Source organism: Marmota marmota, unplaced genomic scaffold (genome assembly GCF_001458135.2).
Source record: "Marmota marmota marmota unplaced genomic scaffold, marMar, whole genome shotgun sequence".
Taxonomy (NCBI): domain Eukaryota; kingdom Metazoa; phylum Chordata; class Mammalia; order Rodentia; family Sciuridae; genus Marmota; species Marmota marmota.
Window position 1 is genome coordinate 2,318,952 of NW_025999899.1, and position 12,932 is coordinate 2,331,883.

The 12,932-nt window shown below is 42.7% G+C and overlaps 2 long non-coding RNA genes across 2 annotated transcripts in view; both read right to left on the reverse strand.

Annotated features, from left to right (window-relative positions):
• Positions 1-7,813: 7,813 nt before the first annotated feature.
• LOC125615143 lies at positions 7,814-10,810 on the reverse strand. Its single transcript, XR_007345694.1, has 3 exons — positions 10,482-10,810; positions 9,328-9,557; positions 7,814-8,118 (listed from the first exon to the last, which is right to left on the reverse strand). It is a non-coding gene; the product is annotated as an uncharacterized LOC125615143 (long non-coding RNA).
• A 919-nt stretch (positions 10,811-11,729) lies between these two features.
• Positions 11,730-12,932, reverse strand: part of LOC125615144 — a 10,449-nt gene continuing 9,246 nt past the window's right edge. The window contains exon 4 of the long non-coding RNA XR_007345695.1: positions 11,730-12,473. This is a non-coding gene — a long non-coding RNA (uncharacterized LOC125615144). The remainder of the gene's footprint in view (positions 12,474-12,932) is intronic.

The window sequence follows — 12,932 nt, forward strand, 5'->3', positions numbered from 1 at the left end:
AAAGTGGAGAACACAATGGCATGTGCCTGTAAGTCCCAGAACCCAGGACACCAAGACAGGAGGATCACTTGAGCCCAGAAGTTCAAGACAAGCCTGAGCAACACAGTGAGACCCCATCTCAAAAAAAAAAAAAAAAAGGAAGAAAATACAGGTACCCAATATATGCTACAGGTTAGACCAAAGATATTTATCTCAACTGGACATAGTAGTGCACGCCTGTAATCCCAGCATCTCATGAGGCTGAGGCAGGAGGATCATGAGTTCAAAGCCAACCTCAGCAGCTCAGCAAGACCCTGTCTCTAAATAAAATATAAAAAAGGGCTGGGGATGCAGCTCAGTGGTAAAGCACCCCTGGGTTCAATCTCTGGTACCAAAAATAAAAAATAAAAAAATATATATTTATCTCAATTGATTGTTCGCAGTCAGTTCCAGATATATGCTATAAAGTGGATGAATCATAAAGACATTCTGCTAAGTAAAATAAGCCAGTTACAAAAGGACAAATCGTGTCTGACGCCACTCAGATGAGGTATCTAGCTAGACTAGGTGAATTCATAGAGATTGAAAGTAGAACAAAGGTGATCAGGGGCTGGACAGTGGGGTGGGGGTGAACAGGGATGGGGAGTTTCAGAAGATAAAGAATTTCTAGATACGGACAATGACAACGGCTGCACAACAATTTGAATACACTTGATGCCACTAAACTGCACTTAAAAATGGTTCAAGTTGGGGGCTGGGGTTGTGGCTTAGTGGTAGAGCGCTTGCCTAACATATGTGAGGCACTGGATTCAATCCTCAGAACCACATATAAATAAACAAATAAAATAAAGGTATTGTGTGTTCATCTAAACCACACATAAAAAAATTTTTTTTTAAAATAGTTCAATGGGCTGGGGTTGTGGCTCAGAGGTAGAGCGCTCACCTAGCACGTGAAAGGCACTGGGTTCGATCCTCTGTACCACATAAATTAAAAAAATAAAGACTAAAAAATAAATATAAAAAAAATAGTTCAAGTGAGCCTGGGGTTGTGGCTCAGTAGTAAAGCGCTCCGCTAGCATATGTGAGGTACTGGATTGAATCCTCAGCACCACATATAAATAAATTGAATAAAGGTATTGTATCCACCGTCAATTTAAAAAAAAAAAAATTTAAATGGTTCAGGTTGGGCTGGGGTTGTGGCTCAAGCGGTAGCGTGCTCACCTGGCATGCGTGTGGCCCGGGTTCGATCCTCAGCACCACATACAAACAAAGATGCTGTGTCCGCCAAAAAAACTAAAAAATAAACATTAAAACACTCTTTTAAAAAAAATAAAAAATATAAATAAATAAATAATAAATGATGGGGCCCGGGAAATTTGTTAGGTGATGTTAGCTTACTGGTACAGCACTTGTCTGGCATGGGCAAGGCACTGGAATCAATCCCCAGCACCAGAAAAAAAAAAAAGAAAGGAAGAAACTTGTTAAATGAATAGATATTGAAAGGCCTGGAGGGCTGGGGATGTGGCTCAAGTGGTAGCACACTCGCCTGGCATGCGTGCGGCCTGGGTTCGATCCTCAGCACCACATACAAGAACAAAGATGTTTTTTCCGCCGAAAACTAAAAATAAATATTGAAAAAATTCTCTCTCTCTCTCTCTCTCTCTCTCTCTCTCTCTCTCTCTTTAAAAAAATTAACTATGCTATATTAATGCATGGCTTCCTTAAAAAAAAAAAAAAAAGAAAGGCCTGGAGCTTTTCAGTCTGGGGCAAGAATATGAAAGAATGTGGGCTCTGAGGGAGGCTTGGTTTCACATTCTTGCTCTTTGACCTTGGACAAGACCTCAGGACAAGTGACTTGACCCTCTCCAAGAACCTCTATTTCCTTAGGCAAGTGCTCTGCCACTGAGCCATATCTCCAATTGCCTCATTTTTAAAATGGGGCTACAATTATATCTACCCTTGCAGGGTATTGAAAGGTTTAATATATGTAAAGCAGTTTTCCTCCCTGGTGTAGAACGGTTTTCAATAGATAGTAGTGTGCTAATTACTTCTACTGATGTTCTTAGAATGGCAATATAATGAGATGGACATAGAATGTTGTGACAGACAGATAAGGATTTGAATTCAGGCCCTGTCATTTACTCTCAAAGATCCCCTTTGCTCTCAGAGGTCTCTTTGCCTAAATAATGGGTGATGCCAGGTCTCTAAGCAAGGCATTGTGAGAAGTCACATTCAGGCTGTCCACCCACCTGCCTGGGATGCTATGGAGAGAACTTAGGATTTCAAAAGATACTGGGAGGGACGATTTTTAAGGACTTGCTAGTCTAGCAAGACTGGACTAAAAATAGCTTCTGAACACTGGCAGATCTGGCAGCGGGGTTGACCAGCACATCTTGAGAGAGAAAAATCTCACCTTACCACACCCTTTAGTATCAGCACGTGAGTGGGGGAAGGGTACCACCTGTCAAGATGCTATAGCTGGAGTATGCAGCCATAACTCAATGGTAGAGCACATGCTTAGTATGCTAGAGGCCCTGAGTTAAACCCCCAGCAGGGCAGAAAAAAAGGAAAAAAGAAAAAAAAATCAAGATTCTAAAGGCAAAGAAATATCCTAAAGGCACACAAACACTTTGGCCTAACAATACCACTTCCAGGAACCATGTTTCAGGTATATGTTTATAGGTGCACAGAGGACCACAGCACCATTGTCCATGGTACAAGAGACAAGTGATAACTTGAATGTCCATGAACAGGAGCTACAAAAAAAAAAAAAAAACAAGATATGAGCTTCCTGATTGGCAGAGACCACTCATTCCTGATGTCTACAATTGAATTCTGGTCCAGTAAATATTTCTAAATGACTGAATCAATCCAAATAATAGGATATTCTGCAATCATTAAAAAAGAATGAGGGGGCTGGGGAAATAGTTCTGTTGGTAGAGTGCTTGCCTTATATGCACAAGGCCCTGAGTTCAATTCCCAGAATAATAATAATAATAATAATAATAATAATAACAATAATAATTGAAAAGCTGGACACAGTGGCACACACCTATAATCCCAGCTAATTGGGAGGCTGAGGCAAGAAGATCCCAAGTTTTCAAGGTCAGCCTGGGTACTTAGAAAGACCCTTTCTCAAGGGATAGGGATATAGCTCAGTTGGTAGAATGCTGGCCTCGCATGTGCAAGGCCCTGGATTCAATCCCCAGCACCACAAGAAAAGAAAAGAGAGAGAGAGAGAGAGAGAGAGAAAGAAAGAAAGAAAGAAAGAAAGAAAGAAAGAAAGAAAGAAAGACCCTTTCTCAAAATAAAATAAAAACGACTGGGAGCTGCGTGCAATGGCATACACCTATAATCCCAGTAGCTCAGGAGGCTGAAATAAAAGGATCGCAAGTTCAGTGACTTACCAATGTCCTGACCAACTTAACAAGATCCTATCTCAAAATAAAAAAAAAATGAAAAATGGACTGGAAATGTGGCTTAGTGGTTAAGAAAGAGAGAAAAAATAAATTAGAGAAGTAGGCACTATCAGGGTTGGTGAGTGCAGTTGGCACCATGACATCATCAAAGACTCCAGTGCCTTCATCTCTACTCTGAAGTCTTTTATGTTGGATTTTGGTTGCTGTACAACCCCCAACATACCCTGCCCTGAATTACAGATTTAAATACTAGGAGTTGTTCATCATCTCTTATACTTTATGTGGGTCAGAAGTCTGGGAGTGCTTTGGCTATGGCTCAAGATCTCTCGTCCTTTCATTGAGGGCTGACTGAGACTGACTGAGGCTGGAGGTTCCAATTCCAAGGTGGCACATTCACATGGCTAGAAAGTGGGTGCTGGCTGCTGGCTCCTCTCCACATGGGCCCTCCACAGGACTGTTGAGTGTCCTTACAATATGGTGGCTAGCTTCCTCCACAGGGAGCATCCCATAGGGACCAAGGCAGAAACTGCAACACCTTTCATGACAAAGCCTTCCAGCTCTGCATTCTGCTGTATTCTATTGGTCACAAAGACCCATCCAGGTTTACTGTGCTACCCAAGGGCATGAATACCAGTAAGCAAAAATGACAGGAGGGCATCTTGTACCTCCACATCCCCCATCCTGAGGCTTGCCTTCTCACATATAAGTGAGGAGAGGCCAGGTGTGGTGGCACATTCCTGTAATCCCAATGACAAAGAAGGATCTCAAATTCAAGGCTGGCCTGGGCAATTCATTGAGACCCTATCTCAAAATAAAATTTGAAAAAGAACTGGGGATGTAGCTCAGTGGTAGAGCACCCTGGGTTCCACCCCAGTCCCGCCAAAAAAAAAATATATAGCTGCTAAACACTGAGGACCACAAACTTGGCATCTCAAGACCAGGATCCTCCTAGTTGAGGGTGACATGTTTTCAAAAAGGATAATTCACCAGCAAGTCCCAGGGACTGACGGTCTGAACCAGGCTTCAATAGCGACACCATGTGGTCATATGAAGAAACAGCAGTCATGAACTATTCGAGGCATAGTGTAAACCCCCAAAGTTTCTGGATAATTCAAGATGATCTCAAGCACCTGGATTTCTTGTTAATAAATTGTATGCATGCTTGAGCCATTAATTTGGATAAGAGCTTATGACAATATTGTATGCCAAGGTATGGAACTGATCATATTTCTATAGTATATGCCCATAGAATAAGAAAGACAGGATATATCCCAAAGGGGTAACAGTACTCATCTCAGGCTCATAGGACTGAATGAACATTTTTCCTTTATTTTCCCCCTTTTTTCTTTGCTTTCCAATAATAATAATATCAAACAATAACAGTACATACCATGTGCTATGCACCTGTGAATTGGGTATAACAACTATACTTAGTTTTCAGGTAAGGAAACTAAGGCAGAGAGACTAAGTAACTGCCTCATGTGACCCTGAACTCCAGGCTTCTTTCTGTACTATTTTCCCTGTCTGATTTCTACATACTGACTTTTCTGCATCATATTGCCTGTGTAGTAATAATATAAGGAAAGAAATAGTGGTGGCACATATATTTTAATAACTTTTAAAAACAATAAAACAGAACAAAAATACACATATGGTAAGTGTGCATCCCTACACCTAGCTCCCGTGGATTTCTTGATGCCTGACCTGCTTCTTATTTAGGGTGAATTATTTTTGCAGGAGACAACCCAGACCTCCATGCAAATCCCTGGTATCAAAAAACAAACAACACAACCCCACACACCTTCTACTTGATGTCACCTTCCTCCGAGATGCCTCCAGTTTGGGCTAAATGCTTATCTGTCATGGTACCCACTGCTCCTCATTAGGATTTCTGGTATTCTGTCCTGATCAGCAAGTCCTTTAAGGGAAAGGTAGGTATCTGAACCCTTTTTGTCTCCCTAGAGTCTGGCCCAAGCCATGCTTGACTAGAGCAGGCCTTGACAGAACAGGAGTTCTGCATGAGTGAATGAATCTAGCTTCTCAATTTCAGCAAAGGTATTTCTGTGACTGTGACATACACAGTTCAATAGCGGGATCCTTATTCCTTTGGAAAACACAACCCCAACTGGGCGCAGCGGCGCACACCTGTAATCCTAGCAGCTTGGGAGGCTGAGACAGGAGGATTGCGAGTTCAAAGCCAGCCTCAGCAAAGGTGAGGCACTAAGCAACTCAGTGAGACCCTGTCTCTAAATAAAATACAAAATAGAGCTGGGGAAGTGACTCAGTAGTTGAGTGCCCCTGAGTTCAATCCCTGGTACCCAAAACAAACAAACAACACAACCCCACACACTTTCTTTGGGATTGTGCAGAGGGGGTTGCTTGTACAGGGAACACCCTCTCAAGTACAAGGCACCTAGGTACTCTGTATATAGAGGCATCTTTCTGTGGGGCTCCAGGGTCTTTCAGGAATATGAGGAAGCCATTGCTGGTCATGTTCAGCGTGCTCCCTGGCTTGAACCAGGAGACAAGAACCAGAGAACAACCAGGGAAGGGGGCAGACACTTGCAATGAGCCGTCTGATAATGAGATTAAGAAAATTGTATCCACAGGAGCAACACATTACCCCTCTTTTCTCAGAACCTTGGAGCAAGGTCAATGTCTCTCTTGCTCCCTATTGCCACTTCCAAACCATTTTCCTTCCTTGTCTCTTAAAACTCCAGTTCCTATGAAGTTCATGCCAACATGTTTTAAGATCGACTCCGTGATTTATTGCAATCTCACCACAACACTACAACCCCAAAACAAAACGTTGGAGAATGATGCCTCCAATGTCCACATGTAGACATGGCATTAGTGTGGCCATGTTGGAAGGCCCCATGTACACAGTGGGTGGGCGCGATCGCTGGAGCTATCTGAACACAGTAGAATGATGGGACCCCCAGGCTTGTCAGTGAAACTTCATTGCCACTATGTCCACCCCAAGAAGCACAGTAGGTGTGGCAGTACTAACTTCATACAGTTGGCAGTCGTGATGAAGTTCTTGTCTCAAACCAGGAGAATGCTTTGAGCCTCATATGAATAAATGGACACGGTGTTCACAAATGTCAAAAAGGAGAGGTGGCGTAGGAGCGACAACCTAGAATGGACAGCTATTGGAAAACACTATGCCCCTGCATCTAACTCGACTTCCAGACTCTCCAACTGTGTGGACAGATATGATCCCAACACAGACATGCGGACTGAGGTGGCATCTGTGAGCACATCAGAGGTGCAGTGGGGTGTGTTTACTGGGCAATAAATTATATGCCAGTGGGGAATACGAAGGACAGACCTACCTTAACACTGTGGAGGCTTATGATCCCCAGACAAATGAGTGGACCCAGCTTGCTCCACTGTGCCTAGGAAGAGCTGGAGCTTGTGTTGTGAGAGTAAAATTATAATTTGGTGCTTTGTTTTCTAAATGACAATATCCTCTTCCTTTATTAATTTGCTACATTATACTATCAACTATATTATACTATGATACTATTAGTAAATGTGCAATATCATATTCCTGAGCACAGAGTGCCTCATTTCAAGGTGATGATGTTAAAAAAGGAGAGAGCAAGGAGTGGATGGACCAGGATTAAATACTTTCATTTCCTAGATCAAAACTACAACAGGTGAACATATGTCCTGATATGAAATATGAGGACAAGGTAACTACTCCAAAACAATCCAGAGTTAACCAGAAATTTCATTTATTCATGATTAAGCACATATTACTTACATTATTCAGATTGATTTTATTACAGTGCAAACATCATAAAAAACTTCTAAAATGTTATTTTATACATGGATTGCAGTAATTTTGGGGGGGAAAGGGTACCGGGGATTGAACTCAGAGGCTCTCAACCACTGATCCACATCCCCTGCTCTATTTTATTTAGACACAGGGTCTCACTGAGTTGCTTAGTGCCTCACCAAGGGTGAGGGTGGTTTTGAACTTGCGATCCTCCCGTCTCAGCCTCCTATGCTGCTGGGATTACAGGCATGCACCACTGTCCCTGGTTTTTACTTCTAGCAATTTTGTTTAATCACAATCACTACTTCTTTCTTTTTTTTTTCCCAAGAAAATAGTTTATTAAAGATATGTGCAGCTGGGTTATAGCGCATGCTGGTAATGCCAACTATGTGGCTGAGGTTGAAGGATCAAGTACAAAGGGAGTGGATGACATGTCAGGATCATATCTCAAAAAGTAAACACAGCCGAGTACATTGGTGCACACCTGCAACCCAGCAGCTCAGGAGGCTGAGGCAAGAGGTTTGAAAGTTTGATGCCAGCCTCAGCAACTAAGCAAGACCCTAAGCAACTTAGCAAGACCCTATCTCTACATAAAGAATCAAAAGGGTGGGGTTTGTGGCTCAATGGTTAAGCCACCCTGGGTTCAATCCCCAGAACAAAACAAAAAAAAAAATTAGTTTATTCCAGGCTGGGCGTGGTGGCTCAAGCCTGTGATCCCCAGAGACTCAGGAACTACTGAGGGAAGACTGCAGCAATACCAGGCCTGGACAATTTAGCCAGATTCGCCTCTAAAGCGCTGAGGATGTGGCTCAGTGGTTAGTGCCCCTGGTTCAATCCCAGGAACCAAAGCAAAAAGTGATAGCTTCCTATGGAGACATGGAGTCTTCTTCTTGTAGGGCTGGACAGCAGCACAGAAGTGGAGAAAATCCAGAAGTGCTGCAGGTCAAAGGCACACAGGCTGCTAGGATACCTCCTCAAACAGTGCACAATCACTGCTTCTGACATACTGAAGATTATACCATTTAGTTTTTTCAGCTACACTCTATATGCTTTGATTGTAGATTCTACCTCTAAAATTGGCTTAGTCCAATAAATTAAAAGAAAACCACTAAAGCATTAACACAATAATGACCCAATAAAATGATGTGGTCCTTGATCTATTTAAATCTTCATTCCATTACATTTAGATTCATCAAGAATTACATGTAGGGGCTGAGGATATAGCTCAGTTGGTAGAACGCTTGCCTCACATTCACAAAGCTCTGGGTTCAATCCACAGCACCACCACCAGAAAAAAATAAAAAGAATTCCATGTATGACATTCTTTAATTGAAATTTAAACATGACAGTTTACATTAAACATATGCAAACTTATGTAGAGAAAATAAATATCATATGCCCCATAAAGTTTTCACTAATATTTAATTACATGGATTTGTTTTGTTTTCTTTTCTATTACAATAAATGGTTTGATTTGTCTTTTGATATTGGCAAAATTGGATATTCTTTTGTTCTCAAGTCTCCTGATTTTTCTCTTAGTTTTATCACAGTTAGTAATTCATCATGAGACTTTGTAATCAACCAGTTTGGAGGGAACAGGCTCGTTTAATGTTTAAAAAATAAGTTTAAAGCGTTTGTTACTCAAGCTTTTGTGCATTTCTAAACTCTAACTACATATGTGAAGGTTAATACTCTCCCTGAATTGTTTATTCTTTGCAAAAATGCACGGGGCAGTAACATTTTATGATATTTCCTATGAGGTATAAGTCATTAATGAATCCATATAAAATGAATCTAAACTATATTCCCATCTTTCAAAATTAAAAAAAGAAAAAAAAAGGGGCTGGGGGGGCTGGGGATGTGGCTCAAGTGGTAATGTGCTCGCCTGGCATGCGCGGGGCGCTGGGTTCGATCCTCAGCACCACATAAAAAATAAAACAAAGATGTTGGGTCCACCGAAAACTGAAAAATAAATATTTTTTAAAAAATTTTTTTAAAAAGGGCTGGGGATGTGGCTCGGTGGTAAAAGATCCCTGCATTCAATCCCCAGTACAGAAAAACAATTTTTTTAAGTACTGCTGTTTACAAGCGAACCTCAGATACACCTTTCTCTCTCCTTCTCCCCACCCCTCATCTTACTTGTACCTTGGTGCCAAAGTTTATCTCTGTGGCTCCCAAAACTGAATTCTCAGGCTTGACCCTCTCCCAGGCTCCAGACTTCTACTTCGTATCCTTGGCATCCTTCCCAAACATCCAACAGGCATCTCAAACTCGCCCAACCTCAGGCCTGGCCAAAACAGACTTCTTGGTGATTCCTCCCAGCCTCTTCCTCCTCCAGTCTTATGCTCATCAGGGTACCACCATCCACCCAGAGGCTTAAATTAAAAAAAAAAAAAAAAATCTAATGAGTCCCTTCTTTCTCTCACCCCCACATCCAGTGCTTTGTCAAATCCCATTGATTCTGTGTCTCAAACACTTTTTATTCTCATTCTGGTACTGGGGATGGAACCCAGGAGTACTTTACCATTAAGCTACATCCCTAGTGCTTTTTATATATGTAGGTATGTATGTATATACTTTGAGACAGGGCCTCACTAAATTGTCCAGGTTGGCCTGGAATTTGTGATCCTCCTGCCCCGGCCTCCCCAACCACTAGGATGACAAGTGTGCACCACCACATCCACCTAAAACACATCCTGAATTCTTTTCTCTCCTTCTCCATCAGCGCCCACCTAGTTCAAGCCACCAGCACCCTCACCTGGACCACTGGCCCCTCTGCTTCCCCCATTTCCCATCAGTCAACTAGTGCAGCAACAGACAGAAAAATCCCTGTGAAATGAACATCAGATGAAGTCACCTCCCTTAATACACAAGGGTGAAGGGGAGAGGCTTTCCAAAGATTTTCCACCATGCACGGAGTAAAATCAAACCTTTCCCCTGGCTTTAGGACCTAGTGATTGACCCTGACACTCGGGCCCCACATCTCTTAGCCTCCCCCCGCCCACGCCATTTACTCTGTACCCACCATCTCTGTCCCCACCATACTGCCTTCTGTGTTTCTCAAACACAAAAGCTCTTCCCTATTTCAGAAACTTAAGCAACCCCTGCCCAGAAGGATGTTCTTCCAGGACTTTGCATAACCAGCCACTTCTTTTCAGGTATCTTAAATGCCACCTTCTCCAAGATGCCCTACCTGGCCACCCAATTTGCAGTAGCTATCTAGTGACACTCTGTCCCAGCTCTACATAACTGTCTGATATTTTCTCAGATTTGCTAGGCTATTTCTTTTCCCCACTCACCTGTCTTGGCTTCTTGTGTCACCAGTACCATGGCACTTGGGCTGTGCTCATTCACATTTTAACAAATAAGAAAGGAGGAGTCAGGAGCAGTGGCACACACCTGCATTCCCAGTGACTGGAGAGGAAGAGGAGGAAGGATCCCACATTCAAGGCCAGACTCAGCAATTTGGTGAGACTCTGTGTCTAAAAAATAGGGTTGAGACCCAGGTACGGTGGCAGACGCCTGTAATCTCAGCAGCTTGGGAGGCTAAGGCAAGAGGATTGACAGTTCAAAGCCAATCTCAGCAAAAGCGAGGCGCTAAGCAACTCAGTGAGACCCTGTCTCTGAATAAAATACAAAATGGGGCTGGGGATGTGGCTCAGTGGTCAGGTGCCCCTGAGTTCAATCCCCAGTACCTAAAAAAAAAAGAAAAGAGGTTCAATTGAAAATATCNATATATATATATATATATATATGTATATGTGTGTATGTATATATATGTAAGTGTGTATATATAGATATGTGTGTATATATATATACATATATATGGCAGGGGTTGTAGCTTAGAGGTAGAGCTGCTTGCCTAGCATGTGTGCGGCCCTGGGTTCGATTCTCAGCACCTCATGTAAATAAATATATAAAGGTTATAGACAACTAAAAAAAAATGTTCTAAAAAATTTAAAAAATAGGGCTGGGATTGTGGCTCAGTGGCAGAGCGCTTGCCTCGCCTGTGTGAGGCACTGGGTTCAATCCTCAGCACTACATAAAAATAAATAAATAAAAAATAAAGGTATTGTGTCCATCTACAACTAAAAAAAATATTTTAAAAAAATGAAAAGGGCTGGGGATGTGGCTCAAGTGGTAGAGTGCATGCCTAGCATGCGTGAGGCACTGGGTTCGATCCCCAGCACCACATTAAAAAAATAAATATGATAAAGGTATTGTGTCCACCTACAACTAAAAAAAAATTTTTTTTTAATTTTAAATGGGCTGGTGATATACCTCAGTTGTTTGCCTCTCATGCACAAGGCGCCCCATCACCATAGGAAAAAAAATTAAAAATATAAGTAAATAAAAAGAGCTGGGGATGTAGCTCATTGTTCGAGAACCCCTAGATATATTGTGTCCAACAACAACTAAAAAATAAATGTTTAAAAAAATAATGAATGGGCTGGGGATGTGGCTCAAGCGGTAGCGCGATCACCTGGCATGTGTGCGGCCCGGGTTCGATCCTCAGCACCACATACAAACAAAGATGTTGTGTCCGCCAAAAAAACTAAAAAACAAATATTGAAATTCTCTCTCTCTCTCTCTCTCTCTCTCTCTCTCTCTCTCTCTCTCTCTCTCTCTTTAAAAAAAACAATGAATGAAAAAAAGGAATAAATTGTGGTGTGATTGCGCAGAGCTTTGCAGCTCTTTGAGCTCTCTGGATGAAATGAGAAGATATGAAAGACTGCTTCTGAGGATCTGCCTGAGGCAAGTCAGTACTATGATGGCCAGTGACCACCAGGTGTCGCCAAAGACCAAGGAGAAAACTTCACTAAGCCATCCTTCCTGGGCAGAGCCTTCTGGCTTCCTAGAGAGGCTCAAAAAATTGGAATAAACGTCAAGCCTTGGGGGGCAATCCTGAAGTGATGGGTCACCAATTATCCAGTTATCCAGAGCCAGAGCTTGGACCCTAGGCTGTTGCTGGACCTGTGTTCTCATCTACCCACTAGATGCACTCTTATTACCCAGGTTCCTCTACCTCAGACCCTTCCACCCCTTGGTGGGAGGAAGTAGTATGGGAAAGGGGAAGAGGTGCCACTTTCCTCCGGCTTCTGCTCTCAGGGATCATTCCCCTGGGGCAGGGGTATGTCTGTCCCTCGGTGTGCTCCTGGTGCCCTCGAGTCCAACGAAACCAGCTTGTAACAGGGAGACAGCTATGCTCGCCATGAGGTGATAACAATCATATTCCACAGAATTCATCTTCTGAGGTTGGGAGCTCCCAGAAGAGGAGGAAATGTATTTCCCTAAACAAACATAAAACCATTATTAGCTCAGGGTCCAACAAGAATCCACTGGCCAGGCTACCAGCAGGCCAGAGTTTGCAGAACCCTAGTTTAGAGGAAGGAAAACCTCATGATAAACCACTTGGAGACTCAGGTATTATTTCAGAGAGGAGCTACAAGGAAGGGCCTTGACTTACCAGGGTCATCTCTTTTCTTCCTTCATGGAAAACATATACTCTTGCATTTTCATGCAGGCACATACATGTGCTGTGGTCAACAGGCTCCTGTGCCTCAGTGTAAGGAAGAGATCTCTGATTCTGAGAGCCTGGGACCCCATATCTTTAGTAAGAATGGATTTTACTGCAATAAGAATGAATTTTACGGGGCTGGGGATGTGGCTCAAGTGGTAGCGCGCTCACCTGGCATGCGTGCGGCCCGGGTTCGATCCTCAGCACCACATACAAACAAAGATGTTGTGTC